This window comes from Lathamus discolor, chromosome 1, assembly GCF_037157495.1.
Source record: "Lathamus discolor isolate bLatDis1 chromosome 1, bLatDis1.hap1, whole genome shotgun sequence".
Lineage (NCBI taxonomy): Eukaryota > Metazoa > Chordata > Aves > Psittaciformes > Psittacidae > Lathamus > Lathamus discolor.
In genome coordinates this window covers 107,334,726-107,359,401 of record NC_088884.1, presented here as the reverse complement: position 1 = coordinate 107,359,401, position 24,676 = coordinate 107,334,726, and the positions used below count along the sequence as shown (strand labels likewise).

Here is a 24,676-nt window from a genome sequence, read left to right as displayed (position 1 = left end):
TCTGAGTTCATTCAGCAAACTGATAAAAACCATCCTGGATTTTCAGAAATACTTAGTTCATAAATTTCACTGAAGCATGCTTTAAGCTGCTGAAAAAACTATTTCATTTCCCAGTGTAAAAGAAGGTGCTTTTTTCCCCCATTAGAAATATAAAAGACTATTATATATCCTATTGCTCTATGGTCGTGTTTTTAAAGCACGGAAAATCAAGAAAACACGATTTTACCGAAAATTAATTCTGTCTCAATCAACTTCGCTTTTGAAGGAGTCCTGGTTTTGATACAAAAGGGACTTTTAACATAAATCCTGCCGATTTCAGGCAGTGCTCTCTTATATCCATTCTTCTGTGCCAAAGAAACTGAGAATTATTCTTGGAAAAGACAGTGAAGTGTTAAAAATATGTACCATTTCCTGAGAAAAAGTGTAGAATTTCCTTAGAGAATAAAGTATAATTGCCAGGCATTGATAAATTGTGTAAGAAACACTATTGATGATTCATACCAGTAGAACTTGCTGCTAAATAAACTCTGACCTTGATACTCAGGAGACCCACTTAGAACATCCTGCAAGACAATGATATATTTCTCCACACTAACCTTTGTGAGTAGTCTGCCTCTTCAGCTCCTTGAAACAAGCTAGTTCCAATTAAAGAGGAGAAGTGGAACTGTTTCATACATTTGTTTTAGTGACAGGATAAGCAGGGGTTATGATGTCATAGTGCCAAGAATATCAGACAGAAAAAGCTAGGTATGGGCTTTCTTCAGATTTCAGATACATCTTATTGCAACACCACAGAAAATCCTTCCTTCTTTATGAAAAAGAATGAGATGTTTGAGGGGGAGAGAGGAAGAGAAAATGGCATAGAAGCTAAAGCTTAGATCTGAAAGGAGGCAGCTTTTGTCCACATTTCTGACGAATGTTCACTGTGCAGAAACAAGCATGTTATTTCACTTTCCCAAAGTTCAGCTTCTCGACTGCAATGTGGAGAGAATAACACCAGCTTTCTCCAACTTCTAGCTTGTCAGGTGTTACCTTCTGCATGGGGCACTGACACACAACACAGTTAGGGTTTATCCTGCCAAAGGGGTAACGCCCAGCAGAGGAGCAGTCAACAGAGAAGACCATCATGAGACAGTAGTGTCTTCATGGACAACTATCTCAGTGAAAGAACTGAAATCCCTCCAGCTAAAGGCAAGGCAGACACTAGAGATAGCGAGAACAAAAAAAAAAAAAACCCAGGAGGTTTCAATATTAAACTCCTCCATCTCAGCCTCTGAGGTAGAATGAATCAAAAATTTGCAGGAGAGTCTGCAGCAAAAGACAGTTTGCCATGCTATGCTGTTCTAGTGGCATTCTCTCCCAGACAATGTTGAAGCTTCATGTCCAAACAACAGGCAGCAGTACAACTAGAAATCATTACCCTGTGAATCTAGGGACTGGGGATTGAACAATGCAATTGACTTATCCATGTCTTTCTCTTGTAAACACTGTTCACCATGGAATGCATATCTAGAAAGTGCCTGAGAAGCCCACTAAACATGTCACAGAACACTTGACAACACCAAAGCAAACCAACAAACTTCCCAGCATTCTTTGTATAGACCTTCAGTATGAAACAACAAAACCCGTAACACTGACAACACTCCTAAAAAAAAGAGCAGGAAGAGTGCAGAGTGGCACCTATATCCTGTGTCACCTTTCTTTTGCAATTAGGAAAGTCTCATTAGGTGTATTTAACGTGTTCTGTGCCTTTTGTGTTTCAGCAAGAATCACATAAGAGAGCCAAGCCTTGCAATGGGGAAAAAAGTGAAGACTTTACAGGCAGTTCTTCTTAATCGCTGGACCTGTGTATCAGGGAAAGAGGTGAAAGAATTTGCACACTGAGAGGTAAACCCCATCTCTGAAGAACAGAAAATCCGTCCTTTCATTAAGAAGCTCCTGAGGAACCAAGCTGTGAAACATGACCTTTATCCTAGAGCTTCAGGCAGTCTAGGCTCAGGATGCAAAGAGCAGCCAGGATGTATTTGCTGAGTTTTGAGAAGGAAGCCCACAGAGCAAGTAGAGGACAGATGCAATATACTCATGGAAACGAACAGCCATGGCTCAGTTTGCTGAAACACGGAGGAGGGGCAGAAATAAGAGAAGTGACAGAGATAGAAGTAGGTGGGATGTAGGGGATGCTTCATAAAATAGCATGAAAGAGACATTAATGTGTTTGAAAGCAAAATGAAAGGACAGCGACTGATCCAGAGAAGTAATGAAGGGTTGTAGGAAACAGCATGCCTGGTGAGTACAGGGAACAAGTTGAGTCAAGGGATTCACTTCCATCCTAGTATATGCTGAAAAAAGTATCAAAAAATTTAGTTTTTTCTATGAGAGGAAACTAACCTCCAGTCACATCCAAAAGGAAAAGCAAGCCTGGTGAGAAGTCAGCTTTGAACTTTCCCATTGCGCAAGTCAATTTGCTTCAGGCTCACTTCTTTGTTTTTAAAGTCTGAGTTGCATCCAGCTATGCCTATGATGATCAAATAATGACAGAAATCAAACAATAAATGAAAGAAAAATCCCTTGTGTCATGCCATTTCCTTTATGAGGACTGCTTGCCATATTCTCAATGTACAGCAAGACATTTCTGGTTCTTGCCTCAGTTGCAGTCAAACAGGAAGAGCTCAGCTATGGGAAGGAGTGGTGACGTTAGCTGACAACTGTTCTCCAGTTACCTTATTTTTGAAATCAGTCCTGCTTGTAATTAAAAACAAACATCTATTTCTAGTATTTAGGATGGATTCCACACAAACTCTATGTGTTCAATAGAAGCAAGTGAAACTCTATTCAGTGATGAAAAAGACTGAAAAACATTGATTGCTTGTATTACATAAAGGAATGCAATATGTATAAACAATAATGGGCAGTAAATTTAACTCTCTTCCTGGCTCCAACCTTAATTCCATAGAAAAAATAACTTCAGCTGGTTGAATGCTAGATCTCTCTCCTCCACCTTATAAGTTTTGTGCTTGTTAAAGATACCACAAGAAGTTTCGTTACTAGATTATGTTGGTAGATGAAATTTCAGCTACTAGTTTCTATAGAAGAGGAATGGTCCCACTGACCACTTTGAATTCAAAGGCTGTTATTATAAATGATTTATGTAAGGCTGCTCTCTTCTAATTTCCAGGTCTGCTGCTGCCATTCTCAGAACATTCAAATTAATTCACCTGATTTGTCACTAGCTTTTCTCAAAGGAGATGAGACTTTTATACACTGCTGATTGTTTACAGGCTGTTGCAGCAGGTTTCCACAATGACTTGCATGTCTTTAAAAGAAAACTCACACTTGAGGAAGAGTACATATAATGCTCAGAAACCTACTAGTAAGTACTGGCTTTTGGGTAATTTTCCACACAATTAAAAAGGTTGTGCATTTTCTATTTAACTTTAGCGGAATCTTCAAATCTTACAAGCTATGGGTTTTGTCTCCATACGGATTAAAGGGAACGAACTTCCTTATGTTTGAAATCTAGAACATGTCAAAGACCAAAGACATCTCCAGCTCTCAGCAAGCCATGTCTCATTATACTCCATCCCTGGCAAAGTTCAAGTCCAGGCTGGACAGGGCCTTGAGCAACCTGGTCTAGTGGTTGGGGGTGGGAACTTAAGATGACCTTAAGGTCCTTTTCAACAGTATCCATTCTAAGACTCTATGGAACTCCATGTTCAGTTTAAGATGCAATGTTATCAGGTACCCTTTTTTGTAGAAGACATAAATTATGTTTTTATTTTCATAATACCATGTTACTTCCAGTATGTATGATCTTATATAATTTGGTCCATGGAATTTAATAGTTCTTCCCATTTTGGAAAAGACACAGTGAAATCAGAAAGTGAACTAATTTTAAACTAAAAATATAATGGCAAATGTTTTATATGCAGCCCAAAAAATATAATAGGAAAATTAAGAAGAAAGAAGAAACTTGCTATGACAAAAGTAAGGGTATGTGCAAAGAAAAAGGAAAAAAAATAACCCAAACCATTGGGAAAGTGAAAACTGAATCAGTGTTGTCACTTTGCAGAAAAATGCATATTACAGCCAGACCAGATGAGAAAATAGAAGTCCTTTTCAAACAAAATGCTAATTTTTAAGTATTTTAAGAGAAATAAAAAAAAAAATCTATGAGAAAAAATGGGGAATTAGTCGGGTCTCAGGCTCCAAGCTGGCTGTCTCACAATACAGTACTAAAAGCAACTAGCTGCCTCTGTCCTTTCTATAGGCGTTCATGTAGCAGCTTCCATTTGATAAGTTAGCTCTTCTCCCAGGGAAGGGAGCATGGAGATCTGTGCTCCAGTATAGATTTCCACCAACAGTGAGATTTTGTAGATAAGAAGTTTCCTATGGGAAAATCATTCTCTGAGAAAACATCTAGAGTATGCCTAGTCAGTATGGGAGAAAGGTTAAAAATGCACATCTTTGAGAATTTCAACTACATTGCAGGTGGACTTTCAAAACCATAGGCCTGACCTGTGTTGAAATCAACATGTCTCACCAATTGCATCACCTTGGTACGGTGATGAAAATACATACAACCACACATACACAAACATATTTCAAATTAAATAAAAGCTAAAATAACAGTAGAATTTGTTCTAAACTTAAGCCCTAACTCCATCTCCAAATTGAAGAGCTCTTCAGGCCATAAACTGCAAGACATGGACTACATACATTTTTTTCAGAAAGGTGCCACAGACCAACATTAGCTATATCTAGACAAACTGGTTCCTAAGTCTGCACTGCATTTGGCTAAGGTACAAATATCTTACCATCAACTTTAACACATATCCACAATACTCTACTCACCTCAGCTGCCTAATGTAAGAAATGAGTATTAAATAAAAGCTGAATACATTCACACAATACAAAGTGCATAAAAGATAACTCTTCCAATGTCAAAAAGTGAAGCCGAAACCATCTTTCAGGGCACATCTGTGTGTTCACATAAAGCAAGCAAGTTTGCTAGCACAAACCCAGCAGGCTGCAGAGCTATCAGTAAGATACAAAGAAACTACTCCTTCAACAAAAACATAATTACAGTGTCCTGCCTAAAAGGGTCTGCACAAAGCAACAGATCTGAGAGCCATTGTGGTACCATGGAAATATTTTAAAGGCGAGATTTTCCCCATATTAATCTAACACTTCACAATAAAAATGTAACACCTTTGAGGCAGTACACATCTATCTTCTATTTTGGGGGAATACAACTGGGTGCTGGACCTCTTAGCTAGTTTAATACAATATAAAAATGATTACGCTCACAACAATAAGGATCTATAGAGATGAAATAACAAGGCACAATATAGTGAATTATATAATAGACATTATATTACTAGCGTTGCTATTATTGGTGATAATACTGTAACATGCAATTCGCAACATTATGACCTAGTTTATTTCAACAGAGAAGTGAGTTTACTAAAAGCAAATCAGCTCTCACTAGACCTGAAAGTATTTTTCATTTCCCAAAGGAGCCCTTCAATCCTTCCAATCTTCTCTTTAAGACTGGATCAAAATTGTTATTGGGAAAGCTGGTTAAAACAATGTTGACAGCTGAGGAAATGTTAGGGGCTGGAAGGCAGAGATATTTAATGGGTTTCTGTGTCTTTTTAAAATTTGGTTTCAACCTGAACTGAACATAAAGTTCTCCCTTCCTCTCAGAAAAACAAGATGCCCACATCAGGTCCAGTTCCATGGATACCCAAACTGGACACAGAATTTGTGCCCCAGCTGTATCAATTCCACAGAGGTCTGATGCCAGCTTTCAAACCAGGCTACCCTTCATCCAGGGAACCCTGAAGTCCTGCATATAGAACTAAACAGCTCAAAAGAAGCAGGCTATCTTTCTCTTGCACATCTCCTTTAGGCTTAAGCTATAAAACACAGAGAAAACAGACCTGCCACCAAGAACAAAAAAGAACTTGTCTGCAATCTTAGAGGTTTTTGAAGTGACTTTGCGGAAAAAGGTCAGCTCCTATTGATAATGGTTTTATATCCCTATTAGTGAGGCCATATATATGCATTTGGTAACTTTTGTCCCACAAGAACAGCAGAATCTCATGGTGACTTTCAATACAGCTGGAGCTTTATAGTCTCTAGGAGTGCTCAAATGGACACATGCCCTTTTTTTTACAAATCTTGTTCCTTTTGGAACATGGTCTCAAAAACAGTGACATGAAAGATATTTGGCTATGAAAACACAAGGTTTATTGGTACTCTGTAACAAGAGACAGAACAAGGACAGAGAGAAGGAGAATGACTTGGCCATGAACCCGCATTTGGAAAGAAGGCAAAGTATGGTGCACTCACTTGCCCTGCTGCTCTGGAGAATCAATAGAGAGGCAACAAAATGCAGTGCATCTACTCTCCTTGCTAGAATGAAGGCCAGAAACATAAAGCTTCATTCAAGCATCTCAAGAGTAAAAAAAATGGAATCTTCTGATCAATACACAAGCAAAAAGCCTTCGTGAAGAGTCAGGTAACACAAGGTACAGCCACAAGAATCTTATGGGCACATGCATGGTCTTAACTACTCTAAAGACTGAGTTGGTAACCATGTACCCCAAAGAAGGAGTTTCCAAAGAAGGTTCTGTGGATGATTCTGCAACTCTGAGCTAAGTGGTGAGTTTCTGATCCAAAGGCTCAGAAACTTTGATCTTCAGCTTTTAAGGCCCAGCTACTCTGCAAGTGACTGCATATCCCAGCCTCCATGCAGTCTTCCTAATCAGAATATGGACTAGAAATGCATCCCTGGTTATTCAAGTGCGGTAATGGATGTCCTTAAGCAAGCAGCCAAAAGACCCTCAGCAGCTGTGCCTTCCGCAGACCCCCTCACAAGTCTGTCTACTCATCTATCACACCAGAGCAGTATCAATATTAAATTAAGTAATGAAGTTAATTTAGAAGGACCTAACTATTCTTCTCAGGGAACATACTCTAAATTCAAATAAGTGTCCCGCAGGGAACAAGAAGAATTACAGTAATCCTGATGTGTGGTTTTCAGTTGCCTTTTTTTTGTTGTGTTGTGGGTTTTTTTTGGTTTTTTTTTTTTTTTTTTTTTTAAGACACATTTTGCAGGAGCCTGTGGGTAGGAAAAAATTGCTGCCCTGAGTAGAACACAGATGGGGAAAAAAAGGAAGGAAAAAGTACATCTGCAGAAAGAAGAGAAAGTTAGAAGCTGATGCAACATGGTCTGGTGAACTTCCGTTGTCAAGCAAGTTCTCGTGCTCTTTATGCCTAAAAACATTTACCGTTACTCATTACAGAAAGAACAGAGAAGATTCCATTATTATTCATTAGATACAAACACAGAATAAATTGATCTTTGCATATCCTATCACTTCAGAGTTTAAAGACACAGAGACGTGATTAAATCAATATTCTCAAAGGAGACAACACTCTCTAATAGCTGGCTTTAATAATCATAATTTTGCAGCCCACTGTGCTTTGAACACAGTAGTGAATTAGACATGGCAAAGCAAAATCCTCACAGGAAGAAGGTAAGCATTAGTATATCATAGTCTTTCTTGCAGCTCTGGAAACTGAGACCAAGAGATTACTGGCAGCATTTACAAAAGAAGGAGGCACTTAAATACCATGATGCCCCTGGCTTTTGGGTAACTTCTACAAGAATAAATGCCTAACTCACTTCTGAAACAACATTTTAGAAAACAAAATCATTTAATGGACCAATTTCTGTAATGATGTTTGAAATCCCTCAAGATAACAGGTAGTCATCCAGGAGGTAAGTAACATTTCACTAGCTGTCTAGTACTACCAGGAATGCTACTGGCTTCCCTTTCCTTACCTTCAAATACATACCTGACTTTTGAGACTGAGTTACTTTATGTCATCTGCACTGCAAGACACCTTTCACAGGCAGCCCTGGCCCCCCAGAGTTTAGATAGCTGCTGGAGATTGCTGTTGCTCCTGTTTGTCAGGCTCTATTGCCAGTGCAAAGAGATGTACAACCTAAAAGTTGAATTTCTTTCTCCACCATGAGTTCTTGTCTCTTCCTCTTGACTCTAAAAACATCTCTGGTGAGTAAACAGCTAAAAGAAATACATCCACACCACACCTAACAACAGGAACAAATCCCAGCTGTTTGTAGTATTCAAGGTTTGAAAGAGAAGACAAGGAAGATGTCTTACTCAAGGTTGAAGGGCAATTCCTACATGACATATAAGCACTGCTTGCTCCCTAAATATTTTTTGAGGGAAACACACTTCGTGTGAGCTGCAACCAAATCCTAGATGTCTGTGGTTACCAGAAAGGAACACAACAGAGATGTCTTTCTTCACTTGCTGAGATCTTCTCAAAAGGAGCACATGCCTAAGCAAGGTATATTATTAGGCTCATGATAGTTGCTGAGAGAGGTCTTGCTAATGCACCTCTCTCAATTAACCAACAAATTCCCTCCTAGAGTCATACGAAGTAGGATGACCGAACTGAAACTGACTTTATCTCCATTTCATTTTTTAATCCCTTTTCCCCATTTAGATTACACATTTTGATCTAGAGCTGCACTCACAGAGGCTAATCTCCTACTGGTTTCTTTCTAGGCAGCTCAAACCCTATCTTCAGTTTTAATAGCTATCAGCTTGTAACATTTGTAGATCAGGATGTAATTAGATATAATGATAATGACACCAGAGCAGGTAGACACAACCAGTTGCAGGATTGAAACAGCACTACCAGAAAATTTATCTGAAACTTTCTTTAAAGACAACAAAATGAAGAACAATAAAAGTTGAAGGACTGAAAAGATTCTAAACCTGAGTATTTTTACTATACGCCCCAGTGTAAAAAATCCCAGACCATCTTCCACAGGGAAATGTATTGACGAGAAACTGTTACATCTAGGAAGGTTTTTACTATAACACAAGAAATACTTTTTCTTCTTTTTTTCTTGCTCTATCCTGAGTTTTGTCAGACACCAGAGCTGAATTTTGCAATGAATTTTACTCAGGAGAATATTGGGTTAGGATACACAAGACCCCATCTCTCTTCCCAGCTTTGCTTCCAGTGAAACACTTGCCTTGAGTTTGCATACTTTCTTTGTCTGTTGTTTCTCTAGTATGACCCTCTAGATTACCAAAAGATAAGCAGGTGGTTTCCAGAGGGCACTGATCAAGTACAGCAGCAGTAGAGAAATAATATTGGTATGATTCCATTGGGACATGCTGAAATTAAAACAAGGAGAACATGCCAGCCAGTTCAGAATTCAGGCCCAAAACCCAGAGACATTGGTACAAACGAATAATTTAATTGTATTACTCAATAATTAACCCCAGCTTTCTGAACCCCAGGTTCTTAGAAACAGATGCCTTTCTCTCCAGATCTGAGCTTTTGCAGAATTAGATGTGAGGCGGAGATCAGCTGTGCCAAAAAGTCATGGAGCCATGAGAAGTATCTTAGGAGAATATCTGCTCTGTACAGTTGAAGCAAAACAATTTAGCTGCATGAGGAGAAGCTGGTGTTTGCAAGCAAGCACCAGCAGACAAAAATAAGCAGTAGAATCACATTTGCAGAAAGACTGAATTATCAGTCATAAAGCATAACCTCTAAAATGCTTATCTTGTAAGTCCAGTTTGATCCTGCCTATATTTTATTTTGAGATCCTTAAAAATGCAGATAAGTGTCCAATATATCCTAAAACTATATATGTATTCCTTGGCTTTACAACTGAAATTGTTCAAGATGTTGTGGTTCCTGGTAGTAAATGAAAGCAGCAAATGTTCTGTAATCTCTGCAGCAGTAAAAGATCCCACTGAAGGAACCTGCTGCTATGTCATGGACATCTGCAATAATCACAGTCAGGAAGGGAATGTGACACCACTTGTTCGATGTGATTGAGCTATTGCAGAGACTCATGATAGCTAATTAATCACCAGGATTGCTGAAGGGGAAGAATCCTTTCCAGACAGATTTATATGCATAGCTGGAATAAGCCTGAGAATTTTTTTTGTGCTTTCCCTCTCTGCGTGCAGAAAGGAGTCAATTGTGAGGCTGGCACTTGCTTTGGGGATCAGTAGTGGGCTAACAGTGAAACATTATTCTGCTAGACCTGTAAAATCCAGCCTAACCTTGAATAAGTAAAACCCTCCTGTGAATTTCCTCTGCAAAAGCTGAAATCAAGATGAAATAATTGTAACAAGTATCAGTAGAAGTATTGTAGTGACAGCTACAATAATCTGTTTAGTATTTAAAATGTTTTACAATTCATTGCCATTTTTAAAGACCCTGATTTTTTGTTTTCCTTCAACAACATGAAAAGAAATATGTGGATTATCAACTTCCTACCATTAATGTAGATAGGATCTTCTTTTGTTATCAATAACAATTAGCTGTGATGAGTACCTTTCAAAGCACTTTAAGTTCTTAAAGCCCCAATCCTATAGAGCTGCATTCACATGCATAATAGTAAGCTTAGGAACAGTGCTTCCACATGCAGTGGGAACACCGAGTTCCATCACATCCCTAAAGGGTAAGTATACCTTCTCTTTCTCAGATGACTGGAATTCCAGTAGGTAAGGGGTTTGAATTTTCATCACTGCAGTAATAACAAAGCAGTGACATCATTGTATCAAAAAGGAAAAGGGAAAGAATACTTAATAGAAAAGATAAGCATGCAAGCAAGAAGTCAAGAGTTTGACACAAACTCATGTCTTTGCTTTGTAGATGCCTACAGCCTTCAAACAGACTAGACTGGTTGGAACTTGTTCTGGCATATTGCAAAGTCAGAAGGAATTCCTCCTATTTAATTTAGTGGACAGAAGATTAGACTTAACAATTAATTGACTATTCCATACTTAGGGAGATGCTTAGTACAGCTGAATCACTGGACCAAAGCAATCTACCATAACTAGTAAGTACTGATAGAGATGCAAAAATGTAGATTGACTACCAAAGCTTTCCTGATTAGGGTTCTGACAGAAACGTTTTTATCATTGTAAGGAGACAATTCTGAGCAGTTCGGCTACACATACAGGTTCTCAGCCTCTCTGTCATCACCCTCCTTGTCTGTTGCTGTATTCATGGACTTCCTCTGAACTTCCCTTCTGGCAGTTCTACTTTCAGACTTCATCATTTTCATTTATTTCTTAGATCAAAATTCCCTATGACATTCCAAACTGGAACATTTCTCTTTCCAGATCCCAGCTACTACTTTAAAATAGTCTGTACACATTTTGATTAAGGAAATAAGATGATTGACTTTCAAGAAACATGACATAATTTTCTCAAAGATGCTGGTCCTGCACCTGTAATTTCTTGGTTAAACAGCCGCACAAGTATCTCAGGGTTTATATTCTTTTGTTGGATTTAAAATACACTACCAAATTGAAAATGGGGTGTGTGCGTGCACCTATTCTGTTGTTCCTTACTCTTTCTTTCATTCCCTGACACCTCACCTTTTAACAGGCAATTATTTTGTACCATTCTCCAAGCAAAGATCAGGAATACCAGTTTGCTCAGGAAAGCTCAAGGTAGAAATGAACACAGCAATTATATTTATGTGAAGGCTAATTCCAAGAAATATTCTGTCTCAGGGAAGCAGTCGAGCATGTGCCTGTCCCAAAAGACACTATTATATGCTTCAGTGACTTTCTTACACTGAAGTTTGAGGGATATAATCTAGAAAAATTCTCCTGCCCATATCTAAGTCACTTTCCTAACTGGCAAAAGATATTCACTATTTCAGTATGTATTCCAGTCCATAGCAGGTTGAGCTGGATTCTCTTGAAGAATTCTTCTTCCTTTTGCCTCCAAAGAAACACAGACTTCCCATATCCAGGTACACTCACACACTGATATGACAACTCAAGTAGAAAGGTTTTACTCAAGTTATTGATCTAACTCAGATGAAGCAGGATCTCACAATCCCACATGAATCAATGCCTTCATCAGCTACCAGAAATTGGGAAGAGGGTGAACATTCCTTGATTTCAATCACAGACTCCTCTCTTTGTATAACGGGCTTATTTTGCACTAGAGTTACCTGCAATGAAAGGTACCGTACAAGACTGAATTCTGGAACCATCTGTATGCAAAAAGTGAATATATGGGAAGAGTTTGCATTCTAGCTCTTTACTCCAGCAAAAGGTAACCATTTTAAGGATGATCCACTTTTTTTGGGAGGAAGAGGAAGAGTATCTGTGCTGCAATGCACAGACAAGGAGACTGATTTAATGAGGCATTCTATTCCATTTCCTTTTAAAAACTTCTAACGTAAGAAAACACATCTGCCTAAAAATGATCTGTGAAATTTATTTAAAATGCATTTGAGAATGGTTACAATCACGTCTGAGCCTCCTACCGGTGGCAGCTATCAGGATGAAATAGAATCAGTGACATGAACAGCATGACAGCATTATGTAAGAGATTATGAAGCAGTTTCAAGCCTGCTTTGATACAGCATTAACAATCAGCAGGAAAAACTTTGTTTAATATTTCAACAACATGTTTAAAAGTTAAACACTTTCATTCCTCTGATGGTGCAAAAGCCTGAACAGTACAGAGACAGAAAATAAGGAGACATTTCAAGGCTTTTACCTACAACGTAAGACTATCACAGAAACCTTGCCAAAAAATAACCTTGCCTTCCAACAAGATGTCCAGTATCAGCAGGAGACCAGACCTGCAAACATATTCAATGCATTTCCTTATGGACACATGTTGCTTTCACTTTCATTCTCATGCCTTGAAAATGGAGCTTTGGAGTGAAGCAGTTTTATAGAGCCCAAAATGGGAACAGAGAACCTCTAGGCTGTGACATTGTTTCAGTCTTGGGCCCAGCCATGGACAAAATTTATTTTTGCCAGAATCTGAAGGTTTTAAATGAGAAGAGCTTACTCCCACTTCTTAGGAAAAAAACCATAACAGTAACACAGTGAGGCCTAATATTAGCCCCTGGGGAAGACAGGCTGAGAAAACATGCCTCTTGAAACACATCAGGGACAAAACACCCAGGCCTCTGCTTAGAGACTACAAAATCATAAATCAGCCTGGATGAAAGTGATAGGATGACGGTTCTTTTCAAAGATACTCTTTTCCCACATACATGCTGTCAATATAGGGCAAACAATTCATTCATGAGGCTATAAATGCCTCCAAATATCCTCTGCATTTCTTTTAACTCAAAACATGGTTCCTATTCCCAACCATTTCTTCTTTTTCCCAGGTGTTCTGTGCTTTCAAAATGAAAGCACAGAAATACTCTGGAAATGCAGATAGACTTCTAGAGGAATAATGAAGCTCAAATGGAAGCTGTGAATACTGGCAATGTTCCACAACATTTACTACAAATGCCAGACAGGATGAGAACAGTTCATTCTAGCCTTAGCATCTGTGGCCTCATCCAATGTGCGAATGATGGTTAAGTGTCCCCACAGTGTCATTCAATGAACAGACTTCTTTTCCTCATCATCTTTTTGGACTGATCCCCTCATTCTACAGGGTAAATACATATTATTCGTGGTTTTTAGACATATGAAAGACAGTATCTGTTTCAAAATGGTGTCAGACACTTTAAAGCACCCTGTAACTGTATCACATCTTAAGCCATTAACATTAGCTTCCTATCCAGCATTTCATAACAAAATGAGAGTAACACACAGATTAATAATTGACATTTTTTTCCACTACTGTGGAAACGAACCTACTCCATCAATAAAGGAAATTGTGAGACTGGGGATATGTATTATCTTCTTGGGATTCAAAAGGAACTTTCAGATCTGTTAAAAAAATAACATATCTGAAAAATTGTTTCTGGAATTGTTATGACTAAGACAGAGAACTACTTACTATAGAAAAGGTCACAGGTCTAAGTGTCTAGATCCTGACTGGGATCAGGGAACTCCACTGCAAATAGTTCTCTACCATTTGATCATGGAAACTCAGCCCCATCTTTTCAGATGTGTTTGTCATACTTGATTCTTACAATCTGTTAATCAAGATTGTCAGTCACAAAATCATTGCCACATTGTTGCACAATTAACTGTGTAGATAATTTTGGTAATGACTATTATATTATTTAGGCATTCTTATTATGAGGAGATACATGAACATTTCCTGCTGAATGTTTAATACATTGCCAACAGGTAGTTTATGCAGTTTTTGAAAGCACACTAAATCATCCAGTATTTAACTGTGGCACAGATAGATTGATTCAGCTTTGCAGTGAGAGTAGAACAACTGAATGTACAGTAGAGTGCCACCAAAAGCTGAAAAAATTAACAAGATATGCTGCAATGCTAGACCCTAAAAGAACATAGAATCTTTTCCTATAAAACTGTGATCTAGCAGGTTAAAGCAATTTTCTGGATCAAAATATTGAGGCATGGCCAGGATTCTGACATTTGCCTGCTTACTTTCTTCTTCTCTTCCTTGTTCTGCTCACCAATCTGTCCATTTTGAGATACCTTCTATTTTCTGCAACTGAGCTTCTCTTGACCATATCCCAGGTAATGTACATGCAACTGTTAAAATGGAAAACAAACAAAAAAAAAAAAAAACACACACACACAAAAAAAAGAAAAACCCAAGCAGCAACAAAAAATCTAGCCAACTGTTCTGTGTTACTGGCACTTCCTACAAGTCATGCCAGTGCCTTTAGCTACCTCTGTTCCATTTGGTTAGATGCTGGAGGCAGCAGGTCTATTCTCAAACATCAGCATAAGTATGTGGCATTTCACAAAAAGGAATACCTCTTTGTGCAGAAATAGTAACATTTGCATACAGTCTCACCCTGCACACTGCCACAACCTAACTGGCATCCAGCTAAGGATGACTTTTTACCTTCAGCATACCTTACACAGTCATTGGTATCACACAGGTTCTCCTCAGCTCCAGATAAATTTGAGCAGAAACCATTTATGTCTTTCTAATGCCCTATCACCAGGAAAACTGTGAGTTCCTTTTCAGACTGCTGGATGGGTATGTCCCAGATCCAGTGAACAGGCTGATGGCACCAATGAGATCTGAATGCTTTCCATCTCTCTCACTGCCTTGTTGTTCAAAAAGATTTTGTTGTCTTCCACCACCGGTGCGTCTCCCTACAGCATGGCTTGCTCCCCATGTAATATCCCAAGCAGAAAAAATCATTGGCCCAGCCACTTGGCGATAAAACTGCAACTTGCACTTCTTCCATCATTCCATCTTGATTGTATTAGGAGCTTAGTGCCAAATGATTTCCAAGTACCACTTTTGTTTCCCCTAATTCTCCCCACATCCTATGAAGAAAGCCCAAGCCCTTACTCAGAATTAAGGATTTCCTTATGTAGCAATGATCTATGCATACCACATTGCTTATGTGCTGCAGGCAAACATAACTATCCACCTGAGAAAGGGCCACATCCCGAGAGTTAGATACCAAACTGTAGCCCATTTTTTTGGTGCCCAAATGTCTTAAAAAAGAAATAACTACTCCTAACTACCAGGGCACAAATATTAGACTATACAGCTGTCTTGGGTTTACCAGTAACCATTTTGCTCCTTCTTAGCAACTGGTGCAAGCTCTGTGTTTTGACTTCCAGCCTGGGCAGAGAGCTGATAACACCGATTGTTTTTAATTGTTGTTAAGTAATGTTTATTCTGGCCAAGGACTTTGTGAGTCTTGTGCTCTGCTGGGGATGAAGGGAGGCTGGGAGGAAGCAGAGACAGGACACCTGACCCAAGCTAGCCAAAGAGGTATTCTATACCACAGCACGTCATGCCCAGGGAGGTAACTAGGAGTTACCCAGAAAGGCACGCTCTCTCTTCAGGGGCGTCAAACTCGTTCGGCTGTGGCGAAAACTAACACGGAATGCACCGTCATCATATGCCCATTCATTGGCAACAGTAACCTGGAATGACATAGTACCATTAACAGTGGATTAAATGATTGCACCAGTTACTAAGACGGAGCAAAACGGCTACTGGTAAACCCAGGACAACAGCTAACACTCTTACTGATTTCACTAAGATCTCTCTTAGTAAAGCTTTCTCTCATCTACTGGCATATTTTGTATTTCTTTCTTAGGGAGCTCAATTGAAAATGTCAGTTATTCCCCACTACAGAAGAACTTTGACACTCTAAGTTTAGAGAATACACAGAGTCTATAATTATTTATTCATTTATGTTTCTTTTATTTTTAATCCTTTGATTTCTGAGTATCACCAGCTAGATTTTCTAGCACAATAATTATAAATACTTCATGATAGTGTATGAATGTAAAAATTCTATTTGAACCTTTGATGAGAATTTGTGATGAAATGTTGGTGCATTGTTTTTACTCATCTGGGAACTGCAATGCCACAGTAATTTTCAGATGATGAAACTTTGCATTTACTTTCCACTTTTGTCATTGCTTGTTGTTCACTTTCTCGGCTTGGAGTGTCATCTCCCAACAGAAAATTCTACTGATGGTTTTTATGTGGTATATATGCTTAAAATCTGGAAGAAACTGAGATAGATTCAGCCAGACAAACGATATATAGTTGGCAAGAATACATATATATGAAAGCTTATTGCAGCACTAGCAACATCAAGCGAATGACAAGCTGAAAGCTACCTGTATCACTGACAAACAGAGGAGGCTGTACAGCTCAAGAGTGTAACATTAGCCCACTCTTTCCACGACTCTGTTGAGAAAAAGAACCATTTCAAGCACCAAACTGCTGTTTAGCTCTGAATAAGTCACCATAAAGTTTGGTACTTCTGTTTCCTCCATTTTCTTTGCTATTCTCTAGAGGCTGGGTGCCAGGAGTCTTCAGTATGTGCCACATAAAACCCTAAACAAAGTACTCATGTAAGCTGTAGCCCCTGAAATAGAACTGTAAAGATAACAGCAAGCAAGACCTGTTTCCGGTTCTGAATTTCAAGTTTGATGAGCATGGGCTACACTTGGAAATGGAGCTTATCACCTCCTCTACACATCTCTTTCAAAGAGCATGTAGCAATATTGAGATGACAACTCATCCTAAAGGAGCATCTTGGAATAGAACGATGCAGCAAATACAGTGCAAAACCAATAGCCAGGCAAACACAATATGGAGAAAGTTACAGAACATGTAGTGAAGGGGAAAGGGACCTGGGGGTCCTGGTGGATAGGAGGATGACCATGAGCCAGCAATGTGCTCTTGTGGCCAAGAAGGCAAATGGCATCTTAGGGTGCATTAGAAAGGGAGTGGTTAGTAGGTCAAGAGAGGTTCTCCTCCCCCTCTACTCAGCCTTGGTGAGGCCGCATCTGGAATATTGCGTCCAGTTCTGGGCCCCTCTGTTCAAGAAGGACAGGGAATTGCTTGAAGGAGTCCAGCGCAGAGCCACAAAGATGATTAAGGGAGTGGAACATCTCCCTTATGAGGAGAGGCTGAGGGAGCTGGGTCTCTTTAGCTTGGAGAAGAGGAGACTGAGGGGTGACCTCATCAATGTTTACAAATATGTAAAGGGTAGGTGTCAGGATGATGGAGCTAGGCTTTTTTCAGTGATATCCAGTGATAGGACAAGGGGCAATGGGTGTAAACTGGAGCATAGGAAGTTCCACGTTAACATCAGGAAGAACTTCTTTACTGTAAGAGTGACAGAGCACTGGAACAGGTTGCCCAGGGGGGTTGTGGAGTCTCCTACACTGGAGATATTCAAGGCCCGCCTGGACAAGTTCCTGTGTGATGTACTGTAGGTTACCCTGCTCTTGCAGGGGGGTTGGACTAGATGATCTTTTGAGGTCCCTTCCAACCCTTGGGATTCTGTGATTCTATGAGAGAGATAACCATACCCATTTGTCACTAAAAAACGCATACAGCAATTAACTGTATGCTATGAAGTCTGTAATTTAAAGATACAAGAGACTCGGGTTTTAGTCATGAGTCCACTTACACAGCTGAGAAGTCAGTCACCTGACACAGAACAAGATCACGCTTAGCAGATGCAGAAAGGGAAGAAAGTAGCAGAAGTCAGATAGGCAAGGACACCACAGTCAGAAACAGAACCAATTCTGGCCATACTGGTTTGCATGTGCAGCTTAAGCTGAACCAGAAAGAGACGTGACTTCCCTATAAACCAGGAAATACAGTTACTGACTTGAACTCATAGTTGCCCATTTTCTTTCAGAAGCAGCCCTTTCATAGGATGCCATGAGATGAGCTGAAAGGTTTAAATGCAAGGCAGAACCTATGTGCCTTTTTCACATACCAACACCCATTCACCAGACCACTAAGCAGCCTTTGCAGATCATGCAAGCAAATGGCTTGAAGTAGGTAATTTGGAAGAATCAGGAAAACGGGTTTCTGAAGTACTAATAGCAAAAGCACTGGCAGCAACAAACTGTAGTAAAAACAAATGTTATCTTAAAAAACACAATGATGACAGTGATTTCAGAAAACAAAAAAAAAAATTATTTTAGCTCCTCAAACATCATGTCAGCAATTCTGAGGCAGAGACTAAATTGTATCTGTAACTAGCTTTATCTTTCTTCCCATAGTTAGAGCTTTTATTACAATTGTCACCTAAACTTAGAAATTAATATTGACATTTTATTCAGTGCTTGTGATTTGTTTACAATGCTGGCATTTTCAGTCCAAGTTCCATAAAATATGAAGAAAGAAAGAGATAGATAACGTACAACCAACTACAGAAACTTGCAAGCAGTCTGTGAAAGCTAAAGGCAACTAAAGTTGCCAGAGTTCAAATGCTTACAGAAATATGACAAAAAACAGCCTTGCTCATCTTGTGACTTAATATCTCCTTTCACCTCTTCCTTGAACTTATCCATCTCAAATGTGCTTTCTAGGTTTAACTCAAGAAAACACACCTGTCATTTTTAAACCAAAATAATAAAAACAGTTCCTCCTTTGAAGTCTTTATTAGCATTCATTATATCCATTTCCAACACGGTAGCAACACTGACATTTTTAGATTTTCATGATTATGATTGTCAAGCTCAGAAAGAACTAAAAACCACAATGAGTTAATTCCTTTAGGAAACATTATTTAAGAATAAAAGATAGAGAAATCATAATGAGAACGGTGAAAAAGCAGTCAAATCTTGACCACAGTAAGCAGTAGTATGCAGAATGGAAAAGGGAAAACCATATAAAAAGACTTTAAAAATCACACAACCAGTTGCAATCCAGGCTGTGGCTGGTCAATTTCTTATGTGATGATTGCTTTCCATCTGAGTCAGGAAAACTACATGTTCAATCCTATATGCATAAAGGATGGAAAAATCAGAGCCACTTTTCCTTATGAAGCACTTGATTCATTGGACTTTTACATATTCCACTACACTGAAAGTGCAGAGGATATCCAGGGAAGTGTAATTCAAGACATTTTCCATTGCCCCATTTGCAAAAAGGCTTTTAAATGGGATTATGTAAATTATGTGAATATGCACACACTTATGTAGGGACACAAACCTCTGCCATTTCTGAGGGACACATACTCTTTCACATTTTTTATTTCACAAAAAACACGAAAACACTACTGCCAAGTTCTCAAGTCATCACCACGGCAAATTAGGTTTTTCCATTTGACCATTAATAAAAAAAAAAAAAAAAAAAGGTAATGGAGTACGTGCTGCATTCATCCCTTTTAAAAATACCTTTTACTTGATGCATTACATTTTGATATATCCCAGTCAAATTAAGCAGAGACTGGAAACTACATATGGCAATCTGATTAATGACATAATATGATTTATGTTCTTCATTTTTGTATATTGGGTCATTCTAAATTTTTAATATATTCCTACAGATGTGAATGGCATTGCATTAAATCCTGTCTCAGACAAAAATCTCCCATTGAGACTGAAATGACTGAACATTTTCATTTAATGAGGATTGTGTAAGGGATTTGAGTTAGATTTATTTTTTTTTTTTTTTAAGGCAGCCCAAGTGCCATCTAAAGGAATTTTCAGAGAAGCCTATACTAGCAAATACCAGACATTTTAAAGACACTAACTAGCTATTAAAGTGCACATCTATGCACATGAAACCTACAGAAGATCCAAACCTTTTCAGATTTGGCAGCTGTGTTCACCGAAGTCCAGACATCAGTTTATCACAGTTGAGGCTTTGACCCAGGCTTCAGTACACTTTCACATCTGAATGAGCCAAAAGAACACGAGTGTCAGACAAGGATGTGTTTCCAAACCACTCTGTGTCAAGTTCCACTATCAAAGGCATGGAGGCAGCACTGTAGTCTCTTTGTATTACTTTTTCGTTACAGCAGGTACTAATAGCACAAGAAGAAACTACATGATTCAGTATCCCTTTCCATCCCTCCACCGCTTTCATCAACTGCTCATACTACACACATATCTGAACCTATTTGCATTTAATGAAATGCTTCTTTATACTGTGGACTGTATGGAATGTTGAGGGTCAATCAATTACAAGCCAAAACTTTGGGTAATGTACCTTTTTTTTTTTTTTTTTTTGCCATAATATCCTGTCCAGAATCCCCCCCTTTTTTTTTTTCCTTTAAATTATAGTTATTTTTAACAAGTCTGCAAAACTGAATGAGAAGAAAATAGTTTTCTAGTCCTTAAAATAACTCAAATTGTAATATTACCTTGGAGCTTTCTGCTGGCCCTAATATTACTTCTTCTTATGTCAAGTGAAGAACAGAATTAGGCCATTCTGGAAAACCTTGAAAATCCAGCTTATTAATGACTATTTGATTTATGCAACTTCTTTCCTGTTACAGCAGTTTCAGAAATAATGCGAGAAAGTGAGCTAAACAGCACAAACACACCATCAAAATGTTTTTGGAGTTCTGGATATTTTCAACAAGCCTCTATAACCAGGGGGTGAAGGGAGACAATGGGCTAAAATGCAACTACAGCATTTTATTTGCATATTTTTTCAATAAATATGTGTTCTGATCAGTTATAGGTATTTCTATTTTAAAGAAACATGATGTCATAATAACCTTGTACTATCCCTGCAAAAATATTTTTGTTATATCTCCTTTTCTTGTAGTTTTAGGCAATATTTAGGCCTGACACTGAAGACAATTCAACTCATTAAGCTTAATTATAAAGGATTGATTGGAGTCATGGATTAGTTTATTGCTTAAGTGTACACAGTAATTATTACTGATGTTAAAAGGGATATGCAGTCACTAAGAGGATCCTATTGCATTACTGCTGGTGGCACTGGCACTAGATTACCAAAATTGTGTCTTCAGGGTTCATCAGTATCACACAAACATATGGAGTTCCTTTATTTTTTTTTCTTCCTGCATTTTTTACTTTCCCCTCAAAAAAAAAAATCTCCATACACTAGGTAGTCTAAGCAATCCTGCCTTCCCTCCAATTCATGTTATTTTGCACTGACTAGTAAAAGCTGTGATCTCTTACTGGCTGGACGTACCTGATTTAATTAAAAGATTAAGAGACATGTATCAGGAGGTACAACTGAATATAATTACAGCTCCTGAAAGCAACATCTGCATGTCTCAGCAAGACCAAAATTTTGAACTATTGAGCAAGCAAGAGGCTGCTATGATATGTTGCAGTGGGAGATCACCTGTCAGGAATCTAAAGTTCACCTTCATTCAAAATAATGCTTCATATTCTCTGCAGAAAGTAGCAACTCAAAATAAATAAGTCCTTCCATAACTTAGCACTCTTTTGTTTGTTTATAAAAAGCCATTTTATATTGCCCTTTCTTTTTTTTTTTTTTTTTTAATAGACTGATGTAATAGAAGTCCATTGCAAAGGTCATCCCAGAACAGAACTTAACATACCCTATTCTAGTAATCTAATTTTAAGTCATGCTGGTGGACTCTGCTCCACTTTATACCTAATAGATGTAACAAACCAGTCATGTTCTAGAAAGTAGGATAAACTAGTATAAACTCTCCTTCAAAAAAAGAAAACTGACAATCCTGAAAACAGTAATGTATGTTAATACCCTAAATCAAAACTGGAAATGCATTGTTGACATATAACCACAGGGAAATAGAAATGCAGAATTAAAGGTGATTAAAGATTAAAGAATTTGCAGGGTGTGTTCTCATGGAAGGTAATTCTGTAGCTTACTATTCCTGTAGTATATTACAGAAGTAGTTAAAAACCAAGAATAATACTTTAACTCAGCTGTTCATCATGAACTCATTTGGCTGGTAACAAACTATTTACCTAGAATATGTTACACCAAATGATGGTAAGTCACTTTACAGGCAAAAGTATTATACAGCTCTTACAGATAGCTCTCCCTATAAATGATGGGTTACTTAGTTGCTTCATAATCTTCATTTACGTACCATGCCTCTGCCAGCCAGAGGAGGCTGGTCTGTTCTTGTCAGAGAAAGCCAAAACGGAAACCCGGACTACCTATTCCTGCTTCTGATATCAGGAACATTGCTTGTAGAGGCAGTAACTGCTCTGAGGGTCCTACTCCTATCTTCCCCCCCTCAAAACTAGCTGCAGTTTGCTATGACTCCATCTTGACTTTGTCAGAAACCATTAAAGTGGTTCCCTGAATAAGCAAGGAAGAAAATGCAAAGGCTATGGCAATTTTTCTAGCAAATCTGTCTCTGGCCACAGCCAGCCACAGCCACCCCTTCTTCCCTGCACTGTTGTACACCTGAAGCAATATCAGATCTAAGTACCTGACTGTGAAAATGACATATCTTTGGCAGACATGTTATTTTTCTTTAGTCTACTCGAAATTAAGCAGATCTTTTTTTATTTAGCCCAAGCAAAGATATGTCAAATCAGCAACAGAAATATTACTATGGGGCAAAGAAAACTAACTGCTCATAAAATGGCTTAATGCAAAATAAAATAAAAATCAAAAAAGAGAAAAAAGAAAAAAACAAGATATTTACATAACAGATTCCTTCTCTTTAAGTTTTATGGAGAGCTAGGGAAGCCAGTAAAACTCAATATGAAGCAGAAATCATGCTTGTTTCAACTGTAGCAAGAAATTCACTGCTGTAGAAAGTTCCTCACGAAGACTCCCAAGCTTAGGTACCAACATGCAGACAGTATTCTAGTACTTGCCAACATGCAGAGGTAATCAGAATTCTGGTTCTCTACATCTGTGTCTTCTACCACAGAGAATACTAGTAGAACTATTAACAGACTAGCTGTGATAAGATCAACATCTGTCTATTACGAGTCTATAATTCAAATAAAGCCAAGTAATCTGAAGTACTTGGTTTTAATCAAGGTTTGTATTTCCTTCTGTGGATTATAGAACTAGTTTACCATTTTTAAGAGTGGTTTTTTGGTAAACACACTTTGCAAGACAGCATTACCAGGTCACCTCCCAGAGGACCCTTCTCTAGCCCCCTATACTTACTCCAACTCAAGCCTTCAGTATGTGCTAATTTATAACAAAAATGCCCCATAACATCATTTGAAGAGCTTTCATCAGATGTGAATTCTGCCTCTAACACAATTTAGTAGGAGGAGACGTAGATGCTTTAAAGTTTCACAGTGACACATACGGAAAATAAAAGCTGCATTCTATTAAATATGGCTTTTTCCCTTATGCATTAAGAGCAAAGCCACATGTCTTCCAAGTGCATATTACCCATAAACACACTAAAATTCAGGAAATGCACAGTGTCTGAGATCAGGAATCCAGAAGCAGTGATCACCATCTCCTTCATCTGGTCTTTTTCCATACCATTAGCCAAGGGCTCCACCGGCTAATTACCATGACAATCTCATGACTGATGTCTGTAAAATCGTTAGCAGAGACTTTATAAGGTTTAGAGAGTTCATCCACATAACAATGAAGTTGAACAGGTTCTTAATTACCTTCCCTGGCAAAACAATGTGTGACTTATTCCTAGCTTCTGCTATGCAGAAACAAGTGTAAACCTTATATTAGAGTTTTTTGCTATTGCCATTGCCAACCTTTCTTGCCTTCCATAGGTAGATGAATGAAACAGACCCATTTAACTAATAAAACGGCTTCTACTGGGACAGCAAAATCAACATATCAGCCAATGTGGTGACCTATAATTCCAGTGTTGATCTCGACACGCTCTCTGAGGACAACACTCAAAGAAATGAAGAAGAGAAGGTGGGGAGAGGGAAAAAATTTTCCCAAAGGAGGAAGAAAATTTCAGGTGATTTGATAGCCACTTGCAAATGATAAAGTTTTGCACAAGTCCTGGTGACTCAGAGATATGCTTGACTAATTATCTTCATTGCTAATATTTATAAAGAAAGTATAAGGTACATGCATAAAGTGTGCAGATTTTATATAAATGTACATACTTTGCTATAAAAACACTCTCTTTGTCCCCTGCTTAAGAATAAAGGTGATAACATCATCCAATCAAAGGAAGAAGCAAGAGCAGTTCAAGGGGAAAATTATTTTTATTGTAAATTTCCAGAGGGAATTAACCAATTTTCTGTATTATGATATAATCAGCATATTGTAGATTGAACTTGTAGATAATGTCAAAGTAGAAGAGGCTCTTTCAGATTTGTGTGCCTGCTGAATCTCAAACACAAAAGGCTGCCGTACTTCTGTTTGCTTTGCAGTTTTCTCATCAATGTGCACATTATTGGACCTTACTGTAGTTGCAATGAGCACTTCAGCCTGGCTGATGGAAGAAATGAAAATACCCCTTGGACCTCCAGCAATTCAGTACTTGGCAACAACTGTCCCTCCCATCAGTGCACGT

At 38.4% G+C, this 24,676-nt stretch overlaps 1 long non-coding RNA gene across 1 annotated transcript in view; it reads right to left on the bottom strand.

The window, feature by feature from the left end:
* LOC136007301 (uncharacterized) overlaps positions 1–24,676 on the bottom strand; it is a 242,039-nt gene that overhangs the window by 177,150 nt on the left and 40,213 nt on the right. The gene's annotated exons all lie outside the window — the stretch shown is intronic.